This window comes from Trichoplusia ni, chromosome 7, assembly GCF_003590095.1.
Source record: "Trichoplusia ni isolate ovarian cell line Hi5 chromosome 7, tn1, whole genome shotgun sequence".
NCBI classification, from domain to species: Eukaryota; Metazoa; Arthropoda; class Insecta; order Lepidoptera; family Noctuidae; genus Trichoplusia; species Trichoplusia ni.
In genome coordinates, this window is record NC_039484.1 from 78,639 (window position 1) to 91,016 (window position 12,378).

At 34.4% G+C, this 12,378-nt stretch overlaps 1 protein-coding gene and 1 non-coding gene across 2 annotated transcripts in view; both read right to left on the bottom strand.

Moving 5' to 3' along the window:
* LOC113496087 (pleckstrin homology domain-containing family H member 1-like) overlaps positions 1-12,378 on the bottom strand; it is a gene marked incomplete at its 3' end in the record, with an annotated part of 255,189 nt that overhangs the window by 72,015 nt on the left and 170,796 nt on the right.
* On the bottom strand, positions 2,112-2,183 carry Trnam-cau. Its single transcript has one exon. It is a non-coding gene; the product is annotated as a tRNA-Met (tRNA).

Below are 12,378 nucleotides of genomic sequence, written 5' to 3' on the forward strand. Positions count from 1 at the left end.
CACACATTGTTTACGCGTACAATGACCATTAATAAGAAAATAGGTTCCCACATAAGTTCACGGCAATTTTTACATCACTATTCATCTGAGTCACACAGAAATGCAAGTGTCTAGCGCCTACGGTACTATTATTCAATAATCGCATTGGCATATTAACCTCTAAACAAAAACACGGTAATTCAAACCCTTACGTGCAGACATAGAGTCGCAATTTCCTTGTACACTAAAATGAAAATAAGACGTTAACCTCTAAATCTTGATTATGTAATTAGTACTTAAATGTTTAGTGTATAAGGTCGAGATTAGTTTGTTAGATAGTAAAGTGTCAGTATGAATGAACGTTCACGCGCCTACGCAGACCGGTCGGCGAAGGCCTTGAGTGCGCACGCGCGTGCTTTGCAACAGAATAGTTTGTATTTGGATTCGGAACGCGTAGGCGGACATTTTGTTTTTAATGTCGCGGAACTTGTGTAACCATGATTTTTATGGAGCGGTAGACCAAATATACTATTTAAACATAGTGATATTTAACATACGTATATTCTGCATGGACGGATTGGTAAATTTGTAATGGAAAATGTTTAAATTGATAGGCTTTATGAAATAATTATTTTATACTTAATTATTTGTGTTTCTGTTAGCTGACTGGTCACAATAAAACTGCATTGTTTACCTGAAACAATATAAAGCAAATTATAAAAACAATTCTACATTAACTCAGAATTTACGATAAAATTGAGTGTTATAATTTTACAATTAAATATGTCAAAATTAAACTGAGAAATATCAATTATTACTTTAATAATAGGCATACTCGGATACGATTCCACTTTGACCTATATTCAAATAATCCTCCCTTATGTCCATAATTTAAATAAAACACCAATTAAAAAAATGGAGTAAAAACCTCTTGTTGAATCCTTAAGATCCCGCCTTAAACGGTTGCTAGGCAACGGCACGAAACAAATTTCATATTCTACCCCCTTTACAGGGATTTTGTTTATTTAAGCCGCAAATAAGCAAATGTCAAATTATAATGAGAATCGCTAAATATGATCTAAAATGTCGCTCATTGATATATTTCAATATTTATTTAGGTAACCGGTTATATATTTGTTGAATACATTTAAATTATAAAACCCGGTCAAGTGCGAGTCTCTCGCGACGAGAAATAGGCTAAAGAAATATAAATCGGTTGGGTTACAAATGAAATGACAAGTCAAAAAACAAATTCAGATTTTCATATTAATCGTAAGTTTTTTATTTGTTGTTAAAACGTCAACAGTAATACATAATCTGTAAAAAAAATATAACTTTCATGGTTCGTGAGATACATCCAGGTAGCAGTCGTATGGAGAGACGGACAGAAAGCGGCAGCGGTCCCCTTTTTACACCTTGGGTTCGGAACCCTAAAAACTGTCTCCAATAAGCAATACTTTGTGTATTGTTTTAGTATAATAATTAAAAGATTTAAACAATCTAAAAACCAACGTTTTTAAATGTCACTCCATTGAAATTTTATCAAAATCACTCCAGTCGTTTCTATACTTGTAAATTGAATTGTCCTCAAAATTTTAACTTGCTAGCTTATTGGAAAGTGCCTCAAAATTAAGTTACAAAAATCCAACCGGAACGACAATCAAACAAGAAAGTGAGTTTATAATAACGTGAGAAAAACAAACTTAAAAAAACAGTTACTAATAAACTTGACGTTTTGAATATTTTTTAAAAAAGAATCATCAATAAATGAAGTATATTTCACTTAACATCAAATTTCATACATAGTTTCTAACGTTTCACGTCTGCGCTAGTTTGTTTGTATTCAATCATACAACCTCCGTACCTCACCTTAGCATATTGAATATAATTACGTTGTTGAGGCACTAAGTTATGCAGGAGTTAGTTCAGCTAATTCCGTACTGCGTTTAGTCTACCGAATTAAGTCAAGTTTGTGAATTTAGTCTAACTATAATAATTAAGACCTGAAATACATTTGCGTAGCTGTTCGATGTATTTTTTAGGAAAGAAAAAATAATAACATTTTAGATAAAAACTATGTAAAATATATTAAAAAAAAAACGAAAAACAAAAACGTGATTGGCTGTCCACCCTAGCAGAGCGTGGTTTCGATCCACGGACCTCTGGGTTATGGGCCCAGCACGCTTCCACTGCGCCACTCTGCTCCTGTTATTCACAGTTGAAATTAGTGTTCAGTAGCTGTCAGCGTTATTTCGAGTGCGCATGCGTGTGACGTCACGCCACGACGCTCGTGTTGCGTCACCGCGTAGTAAGCGATAATGAACTTTACTCGGCATCGATTTAGTTCGTCCTATTTTTAGAAACGCCTCGTAATAGTACTGTTATCTTCTATTTTTAGATAAAGATGTATAGTAATTTTTATTTATTTCGATATTTCTTTGACCAGTCGCTGATACTGTCAAACATAATAGACCTATGTAATAAACAAGCGGTAAGTTCAATCACGTAATCACTAAAAAATCTTTAACATGTTCCTTTTTTGTAATATAAAACTGGTTTTTATTACCTTCATATAAAATACCTATAAAACGTACGCCAGCCTAGGATTTTCTTTAATGTGAACATTACTATTTTATCTGTAACACTTAACCTGTAGAATATTAATATCATCGTTTAATGGTCCAATAAAATTTTGGAAAATTTTTCGATCACAAATATTTAATTAAATATCAGATATCTCTAAATCTCGTTTTGTAAATAATGATAACCATTAAAATAGAAACTAAAATCTTATTTTACATAAGAATGAATTAGAAAGAAAAAAAAATAAGCAAAAGGCCAGTATAAAAAAAAAGAAATGATTTATAATAAAAATTCTACATTCTTAAAACAAAAAAAGAATACATCGTTCGTATTTTAAAAATAGCGAAACACAACCGTGTAACGCCGTCGCAGCCATAAACACAAACAAAGCAAGTGAGGGTTAAGTATAGAGCGTGACATGTCGTTTTGTTGCCGGACTGTACCGTCATTTTTAACGGGTTAAGTCGGTTTATGCGAAACGTTGCCATGAATACGCCGAATTTATTGCGAATTATTTTTCGGTGTCTTTACTCTTAGTGGCTGTTTCGTTTTTGGTATGAAAGAACTTTTTTTTGTAAATCTTCTTTTGTCAAATCTTTGGTAGTATAATATAGGTACTTATTTTTTCATTCTAATTTGGTTAAGATGAAAGCCGACGACAATAAAATTTGGTAAAAAGTTAGGCTAATTTATTGACTCAAAATTACTCATTATATTTCTCAGTATTGATTTACGATGATGGCCTTAAAGATGGTGGCTGTTTAGTGCCACTGTTTTTGCTATTGAAAAAGCATTATTATTTGGCGAAATACCGTGAATTGAAATCTGACTGAGAGTGGATTAGCGATACATTTTTTACGCAAATTTACTTTTTAGACCTCGTATTTACCTACTATTGTTAGTAAAGTGTTTCTAATATTGGCCTAGGCCTAGCCGTTTCCCAACTATGTTGGGGTCGGCTACCAGTCCAACCGGTTTCAGCTCAGTACCAGTGTTTTACAAGGAGCGACTGCCTATCTGACCTCCTCAACCCAGTTACCTGGGCAACACGATACTCCGTGGTTAGACTGGTTGTCAGACTTTTCAAGCTTCTGACTACCTGTAACGACTGTCAAAGATGTAGGAATAACAGCCGGGACCCACAATTTAACGTGCCTATCTACGGACCAACCGCGTCAAGCATAGCGTAACCTGTGATCGATTCACTTATGCGGTTATAGCTTAGCCACGAGTTTGTTTCTAATATTCTCAATTTATTTATTCAAGCAAATACTCACAAAAAATACCTCAACAATTCTTGTTTCCACACCCAATAGTACCATCCAACCCCCAGGATGCATGCATCAAAGTAATGTATCCAAAATTAAAGTGGCCCTCCAATTTCCGCGTAAAAACAACACCTGTCCTTTAGGCGGCCCTAGCGAGTAATGTATTGAAGATTTATCTCGTGTTGTATGGAATTTTAATGTTATATGCTCTGGAAAAAAAAAGAGGTAATGGCTTGTGGTTGGTAATTTAGGTAGTAGGGTTATGTAGGCGTTTTTTTTATTTTTTTGGTTTCCGTAGACAAGGTTAAAAACGCAACCCTGTTACTGAGTGTCCGTCTGTCGGTGTTCGTCAGTCATGAACTTACGATAGATAGGTAGTCAATTAAAATTTTCTTTTTTTTCTGTTGACGCTATAACGAGAAATAAAGTTCGAGAATTCTATTCAGATTGTGGGCATCCACAAGCTTATTTGTCACCCAATCGATTCGTACGGAACCCACTCTTCGCGAGTCTGATGCGCCCTTGACTAGTTTTTGTTGGGACATTCTTTAGAGTTACTGACCAAAAGTCTAACAGTATTTTCGTGGTTAATTAAGAATGTGCATAATGTTTGTATTCTCGTGTCAAGATACTTTTTACTTTCAATAAAAGAAGTTAGTATAATACAGACAATAGTCCAAATCACTTACTTATAACAATTGGTGACTTGTACCAACCTAAATATTTCATTATTTAACCTTTAATAATTGAAGGGGACTCCAAACACTCAATTATCAAACTAAACAATGGGGTTATTAATAGTAAATCATCAAGAAAATGGCTGTTAATTCTTCTCTATTCATCAGATACTAATGAGGTTTTATTTTTTAATTATTTTAAAACATAAGTTCAAATGTTTCTAGTTTGATGTATGGTTATGTTATTAACGATTCAATAACCAATAACATAAACGATAAAATTCATTCAGATACTTAAAATTAAAGTCCGTTTATTAATTAAAATTCCACAAGAGCAAGTACACCAATTTTACTTTAATTTCGCAGCCGATATGAATACACAATACCAATTGTCCGGCGTCCGGCCACGAGAAAATAATCCGCGGGTATTCACAAAAGCAATTTCACCTGATGAAATGGAATTATTAATTATTACCGACTGTCATGGCGTCCGTCCGTTGATCGCTGTCTAACTGATGCCGGTACTAACGTCCATAACAACATGCCCCATTGTGGATGGACCACGATGGGCCATCATTTCCACTTCATTTCTCTTGTCATTCCCAGCCATAGGCGAAACATGACCAGCATAAAACGACCCCCATATTCTCCACTCCAACCAAAATTCACATTCGTTAAAGCATTTATAGAGGGTCATGGCAGGTCTATTTACTTTGGGTAGTGAGGAATATAGACCGATATATCTTGGACCCACAGTACGTTAAGATTGCTTGCTATAACGTTGATAAAGTGTGTGCTAAAGGTCTAGTTAAATTGGATGCGGTAGCTAGCCGTTCGGAAACTCGCGATAATGTAGTTGAATTATGGATTTCGCATCTCAAAGTTAATTTCTTCCAGTTTGAGATTTTATTGCATAGTTTCAAATGATATGGACGCAGTTGCAAGGTGATATAATTGCAATGAACGGTATGTACATAATAATGTAGTTTGAGCTAATTACTCAGTATACATTGTATGGATGTGTTAAATTGAACAGCTCGCCTTAGCATTTTACGAACAAAAAAAAATGGAAGTAAGCAGTCTTTATCGCACACATTGTATCTATTGCGAAAATGAAAATATTCTACAAATACCAGCCCACATCGCGTCTCCCGCGGATCCAAAATACAAAATCCTACAAAATTCGGCATTTCTGCGAATGTTAAACAGGCTGGCCGAGCCGCATTTACATAACTCTCAATTACATTTGGATTTAAAATGGCCGCCACGTGCGTGAAATAGAAATAAAAAAAATATTTGGCGCGATGCGTGCGGGTAACGACCGAAGGCTGTAAAACTTTATGATTTTTGTGCATTCCTGTAACTATGTGAAATAAACAGTGCCCAATGATGGTACTTTTCGTGTCATCGAAGTTTTTGAGAGAGTTTATGGGAAAATTAACAACTGCCTGTGAATGATTTTTGGTGGCGTTAGATATTGTATTACAAGTCCAAAGAAATGTTATGCGATTTCTGCACTGAACTGAATTTCTTTTAGTTCACATCATGCATAAAATTCTTAAAATTTGAAAGAAATTATTGCTTTTCTGCGACACGATTAAAATCCTTGCCGGATCGTTTAATAAAAATAATCTTATTTTTCACTGACCTATATCACAATTTTACCCAATAAATTGGTAATTTAACGTTCACGTTACGTAATAAACGCGTCCAACACCCCAACAATTAAATCGATTTACAATATCACATCGACATTGTCCAATGCTGCCACCGCGAACTGTATAAGCACTAAATCAGTGCTAATACAATCGTTTGGGCGTCCAAATTTGTATGTAGCGTGGTACCGAGGCCACCTGAGGGCTGGCTAAGTAAATTACCATATTGATTGTTTACAGACGTGTTCGTGGTCGGCAAGAGACCCGACAGACAAATATGATCTGGAGTGTTTCGGGCAGATACTTGAATAAAGATTCCTGTTTTGTTTTATTGTTTAGTGAAGATTGATTGTGAAATTTGGGGGTGTCGGAATATAAACTTTTTTGGATGTTTTTGTTTAAGATAATCTTGGTATATTGCAATCAATAATTTTAATGTCATGAATTTCCGTTTTCTACAGTATTATTTCACGTTCTTTTGTTAGCCCTAACTCTAAAGGAAAAATGCTTGCCTATTAAAATGTACACGATTCGAATTTCCAGTTGTAAATAACTTGGATATTTGGTACCTGTAATTTTAGCAGTATTTTTAGAGAATAGCAATAATTATGATGAGATTATTATGTATTTTAACAGCTGAAACTCATTATAATAAATTTGATTTTACTGACATTTAAAAACAATCACAATTCGAAAACCAACGAAACAAATGACGATTGTTTGTATTGTCCCTATTTGCATTAAAGCTATTTTATGTCCAAATAACGTGCAATGCCCATCTGTCTCTTTATGGCAGTCGCACTAAATAGGCTTATCTAATATAATCTGTATTATTTGGGAGATACATTCTTTTTCTAATAAAAAAGGCACATAGTGTTTTCATGCGATGACCAAGACAATTTATTTATTTAAAACATAAAAGATTTATTATATTGATAAAGACATGGTCACTATAAGATATTGTTAGATTAGCTTATTACATAATGACTTAAGACAGAATAAAGTAGGCACTAATTAATTTGACCGACTGGGTGTAACATGGATCTCACAACTTTATATAGAAAAACCAACCAAGTTGCGAGATTTGTTTTTTCCCACGTTTTTATACACCCACTTTCTTGCTTGTTTGTTCGTCGTTCCGGTTGGATTTTTGCAACTCAATTTTGAGGCACTTCACGATAAGCTAGCAGGCTGAAATTTTCAGGGTAGCTTCAAACCGGATGACAATGCAATTTACTACTATAAACACGACTGGACCTGCAAATTTACTAATACAGATTTTAACCTGGCCATTACAGACCCGAAATTCCTCTTCACTTAATGGAAGCTTTTACATTTTTTCTGATCAAAATACCATCTTTTGTCCTGATCAATTTTTCCCGCCAACACTCAACGTCGCCATTATCTTGTCCGTATTCTAAGCGCTGTCTATTACAAGTTGGTCTAATGGAGGTGTCATGTTTCCATATCGAATAATGTTCCACTTACTTTCCTTCTAGTGTTCTGCTCAAGGCCTTTGTAGAGTTTTGGTAAAAATATTAGAATTATAATGATGTTGGTTTGGATTTTGTATTTTGATTGGATAATGTTACTGTAGAGTATATAGCTGTGTTATAGCTTCTGTTATTTGAAAAATAGATTAAATCAGTCATCAAATGAAAATTTTAAGTCACATATAGAGTCTGGATTATTTGATCTCTGGCTGAAGGCCAGTCTTCCACCTACATTGAGAAGTTTTGTATACGGGCATAAAATAATTAAAAAAAAAATATCAATATATCTATCAGCCAATTCAACAAAACCGATTGCAGACGAAATTAACAAACACACATACATGTATTTTTGTTTAATTATTAAAACAGGTGCAATATCATACACGGGCAACATGCAACAAACGTTCGCAAAATAAATCATTCATTAATTACGAACTAGTACAGGTTTTATTCAGGAAGTGATATACGGGGGCGGTGTTATCACCTAACCCGCTAATTGCGTTTCTACTGTTGAGTTATAGCCCACCGTAGGGCCGGCCCAGACGCAATAACCGCGGAATATGTGTAGGTGAAGACAGAAGTTCAATTATGTACAAAATTGAACTTTGCTTGAAATAAATATGTACCACATACCCGGAAAATGCTCGGTGCTAAGAGTAACAAGGGCATAGATGGACTTTCAACGATAAATAATAGGGCATTTATTTATTTGTTTACTTTACGGGCAGCAGCTCGCGGGTCCACCCGCTACAAAGCGAAAATGATCCCACGGGAACATACAATCGGGTTAAAAACTATCTGTGTACCAGGTTTCGTCTAAATCCGTTCATTGGTTTTTGCGTGAAAGAGGAACAAACAATACATCTATCCATACAAGTTTTCGTGTTTATAATATTAGTAGGATGGTTTACCAACAGTTTTTACAGAGTTGCATGAGAATTTGTTTACATAAGGTCATAAAGTAATACTGCACAAATCAATAGCAATCAAAAGCATACATCACTTCTGACGGTAAACAATAATTATAATACGAGAGCGATGACCTCGGGTGAATTTGTTGTCCCTAGAGTTACCAATGTCTATGGAGACAGAACGCTAAGGAAACGTATTCCATATATCCTCAACAGTTTACCTGCGGACATCAGAGATGAACAAAATAAAAATAAATTTAAGTCTAAATTAAAAAAATATTTAATAAATACTCTGCCATAATAACACTCCTTTATAAAATTAATATTAAGTAATACCTTGTTAAGTTTTTATAATAATATGTATAATTTAAGTTTATTTATAAGTTTAAATACTTTTGATCTCGCAGACAAACAGTGTGTACTGTTTTGTGAGACACTGTACTATGTCATAAGAATAACGTGTACCTGTAATAACTGAATAAATAAATAAATAAAATAAAATAATGTATTGGTCTTCTGCTTCTAACCTATCATATGACTACCAACGCCGAGACGATTCACTGTTTTATTCACGACTATTTAAATGTATACAACAAACTACAATCTGCATGTTCGATAGAATGTCATGGTCGTTTTTTAGTTACATCCAAGAGTTTTAATGAGGAGTAGTCCGTATGAGCATGAAGGATAAAATAGTCTGGTAATAGAGAAAAGTTAACAATTGAATAATTTGGTAAATCCAATAGAATAGCGATACCGAACGGTATATGAATGGTAATCCATAAATATTATATTTGAAAGACAATGTTTTGACAATGCAGAACATTTGAAACCAGTTCGCATAAGAATAATTTGAAAAGAGATTTGAATTTCAAATTATTTTCGCGTATGAACTATCTCACAGATTGAGCTAAACCAGATATTGGCAGTCAAATTCCAATGAAAAATCTAATTCATTTCTGATTCCATTTCTGAATCTGATTCCTTTGTCATGAGTAGTAACAGAAAGCCTTATAGGGAGAAGTGTTATGCCAGCCGAAATGTTTGAAGAGCTACCAGTATTTATACAAACACAAGGAAAATGGACGTTCCTTGAGATTGTAAAACAAATAAACAGTACCTATATAAAACCGTTACCCCAATCGGACAATAGCCAATCCACTCACAAACTACCCTGCAATACAATGTAGTTTTAGTGGTCAAAAGTATTGGGACTTGAGAATAAACGGGAACTTTTGAATGGAAATCAGGTGGGAACGGGCGTATAAAATATTTCATGACCGGATCGAAGTTTTCCAAAACAGTCAGCTGTTCCGCGGAACCCGAATATATTTTGGAAAATGGTCGATTTTAAGCTGGTTTTGTAAACGTTTTGCGGTGGTGATGAATAGGCGAACTTTAGCAACAGTTTTCAAGTATGGACTATTTTTAAGTCTGTATGTATTATTTTATTTGATCAAGGAATCACTCGTGTCGGCGGCAAAAGTGAAACTTCGTCTTTAAAGTCTAATTAACGTAAAGGGCTTAAATGTGCTAATTTTTTGTTATAAAAAGTTACCACGTTTTCAAAAACATCAAATTCTCAAATAGTTATACGGAGAAATTTATAACCGTATGACTTCCCAGACCTTAAAAAAACAGTCACAAGATTAGCACCTAATATCGTCTTTATTCCGTTGGAATAAGGTCACTTTTTCTCCTTCTTAGCCGCAAAGTAGTGGTCGATTGTACCCACATTACAGCGATAAAGGTACACCCAAATTGCAGTTTTATCTCTCGTTGCAATCAAATGCAAGCTGCGGTGATGTATTGTGGCGTTCACTTACAGTAAGCGCGGTTGATTCGCTTTCGTGTGCTGATAACGTGTTAGAGGTTGTTTCCTCTGGTGTCTGGATGTTACTGTTGCATTTTAGGTTTGATTTTGATGGTATGATTATATTTCGTCAGGTATCGTAATAGAGCTCAAATTAAGAGAAATATGTTTTTTTCTTTTTTTTCAGATTGGAAATTATCGAATGACTTCCTCCGCTTTGGTTTGAAAGTAAAGGAGTGTCTGACTTCTACTAATGAAATGAAATCATTAATTCTGTTAATACGTCATCACGATTACATGTAACTTTTTAAGCTAGCTGGATTCGACATTTCCTAACTGGATACCCTGAGAAACGTAACTAAAACTTCCTTAATTTACCCTTCGTGTACCTTGATGGTTGCCCAAACAAAAAAGTAAAATCAAATGAACTATTATTCCATTTAGGCCCGATTTTTCAATCGTCAGATAACTTTTATCTAAAATAAATATGGCCGTTTGACAAATTTTCTATACAAAAGCTGTTAAAACGTCAAACATATTCGTCGAATAAAAGTTATCTGGAGATTGAAAAATCGACCCTTAAATTTATAATTATATTCCATTTAAAAGTTGTCCTCAGTACTCAATTCACCATTCAATAGAATGATCAAAAAATAAATAAGACGAATAAAAAAGTACATTAATATTGACTTTACATTCTTCATAAACTCCAATCACAATTTCTCTTTCACAATCATAACTTCGTTCTTTCCAAAGTCAAACATACCCAAATTGGGTACAGAAAGAAAAACTGATTACAATAAACAAGTTAGCTGGTACGGCAATATCCTTGACATTTGTAACTTGTGTACATAAATAAGGCAAGAACCGCAGCTTAGCTAAAATTATATGGCACAGGCAAACGGTAAGTTGTATGCAAATGGATGGAGAACGCGAATACAGTTCGGGATTTTTTAGGGTTACGTATCAGAAGGGTAAAAATGGAACCCTGTTACTAAGGAATTATGTGCGAACTCAGTTTGACTCGGGAGACGCAGCGTCAGCTCATGATTGGGTGAAAACTAGTCGGAAAATTTCGATAAATACACGTGAGTAAACCATTACATCATTTAATGATGAATAATTCTCTCGATAGTTACTATCAAAATAAGGCTATCTGTCCGTCCGTCACCAGGCATGTCTGTATTTCATGAAACATGTTAGTGAGAGAGTTGAAATTTTCACAAATATTATATTCCTGTAAAAAGCCGACGCTAAGCATCGATTGGTATAAAAGTTTGATATCTGATGTACGAGCTATTTTCTGCAAATTTTGTTCTTATTAAGATTCTTTTTGCGGAACTATTGTTGTGAGCGTGGCTTTCACTTGACCGGTTTTTAAATCAGAATGTGCTAAGAAACGAAGGAAGGAATCCATTATGCTATAATAAGGCTAACTTAGGTTAGGCTAGTTATTTCGGTATTTTCAAAGAGGTACCTACTGAAATTTGTATGCATAATTTTGTTTTACACAGTAACTAGAATATATCCTACAGATAAGCGAGCCTGTTCCCATAAAATTCGAATGGATTGATCATGCTATTCGGACAATTACTCTAATTCGACCCATAATATTTTGGTACGCCCATATTGTTTCTAGAATCTAAAAATATAAAGCATAGTTAAAGAAACCCTCAATTAAAAAAAAATCATAAAATTAAATACCTTACCTGACGACAGCTAACCAAAAATTAGGTTTATAAATTAATTAATATGCTAAAATGTTCCACAATTGAATGGTCGGAACTTAAGTAAACTCAACCACAGAGCAGTTTAGTAAACAGTGTTTCCCTCTCTCATATTATACATAATTCACGGCGTTTACCCAAGGGGGGTGGGTAGGAGTGGGAACTACGTGCTGTACTTACACGACCATTGTTTAGTGCAATTCATACCCATATTTATCACCAGTTTCTTGTTTGCATAGTGAATATTCAAAACAAGCCCAAATACCGAAAAT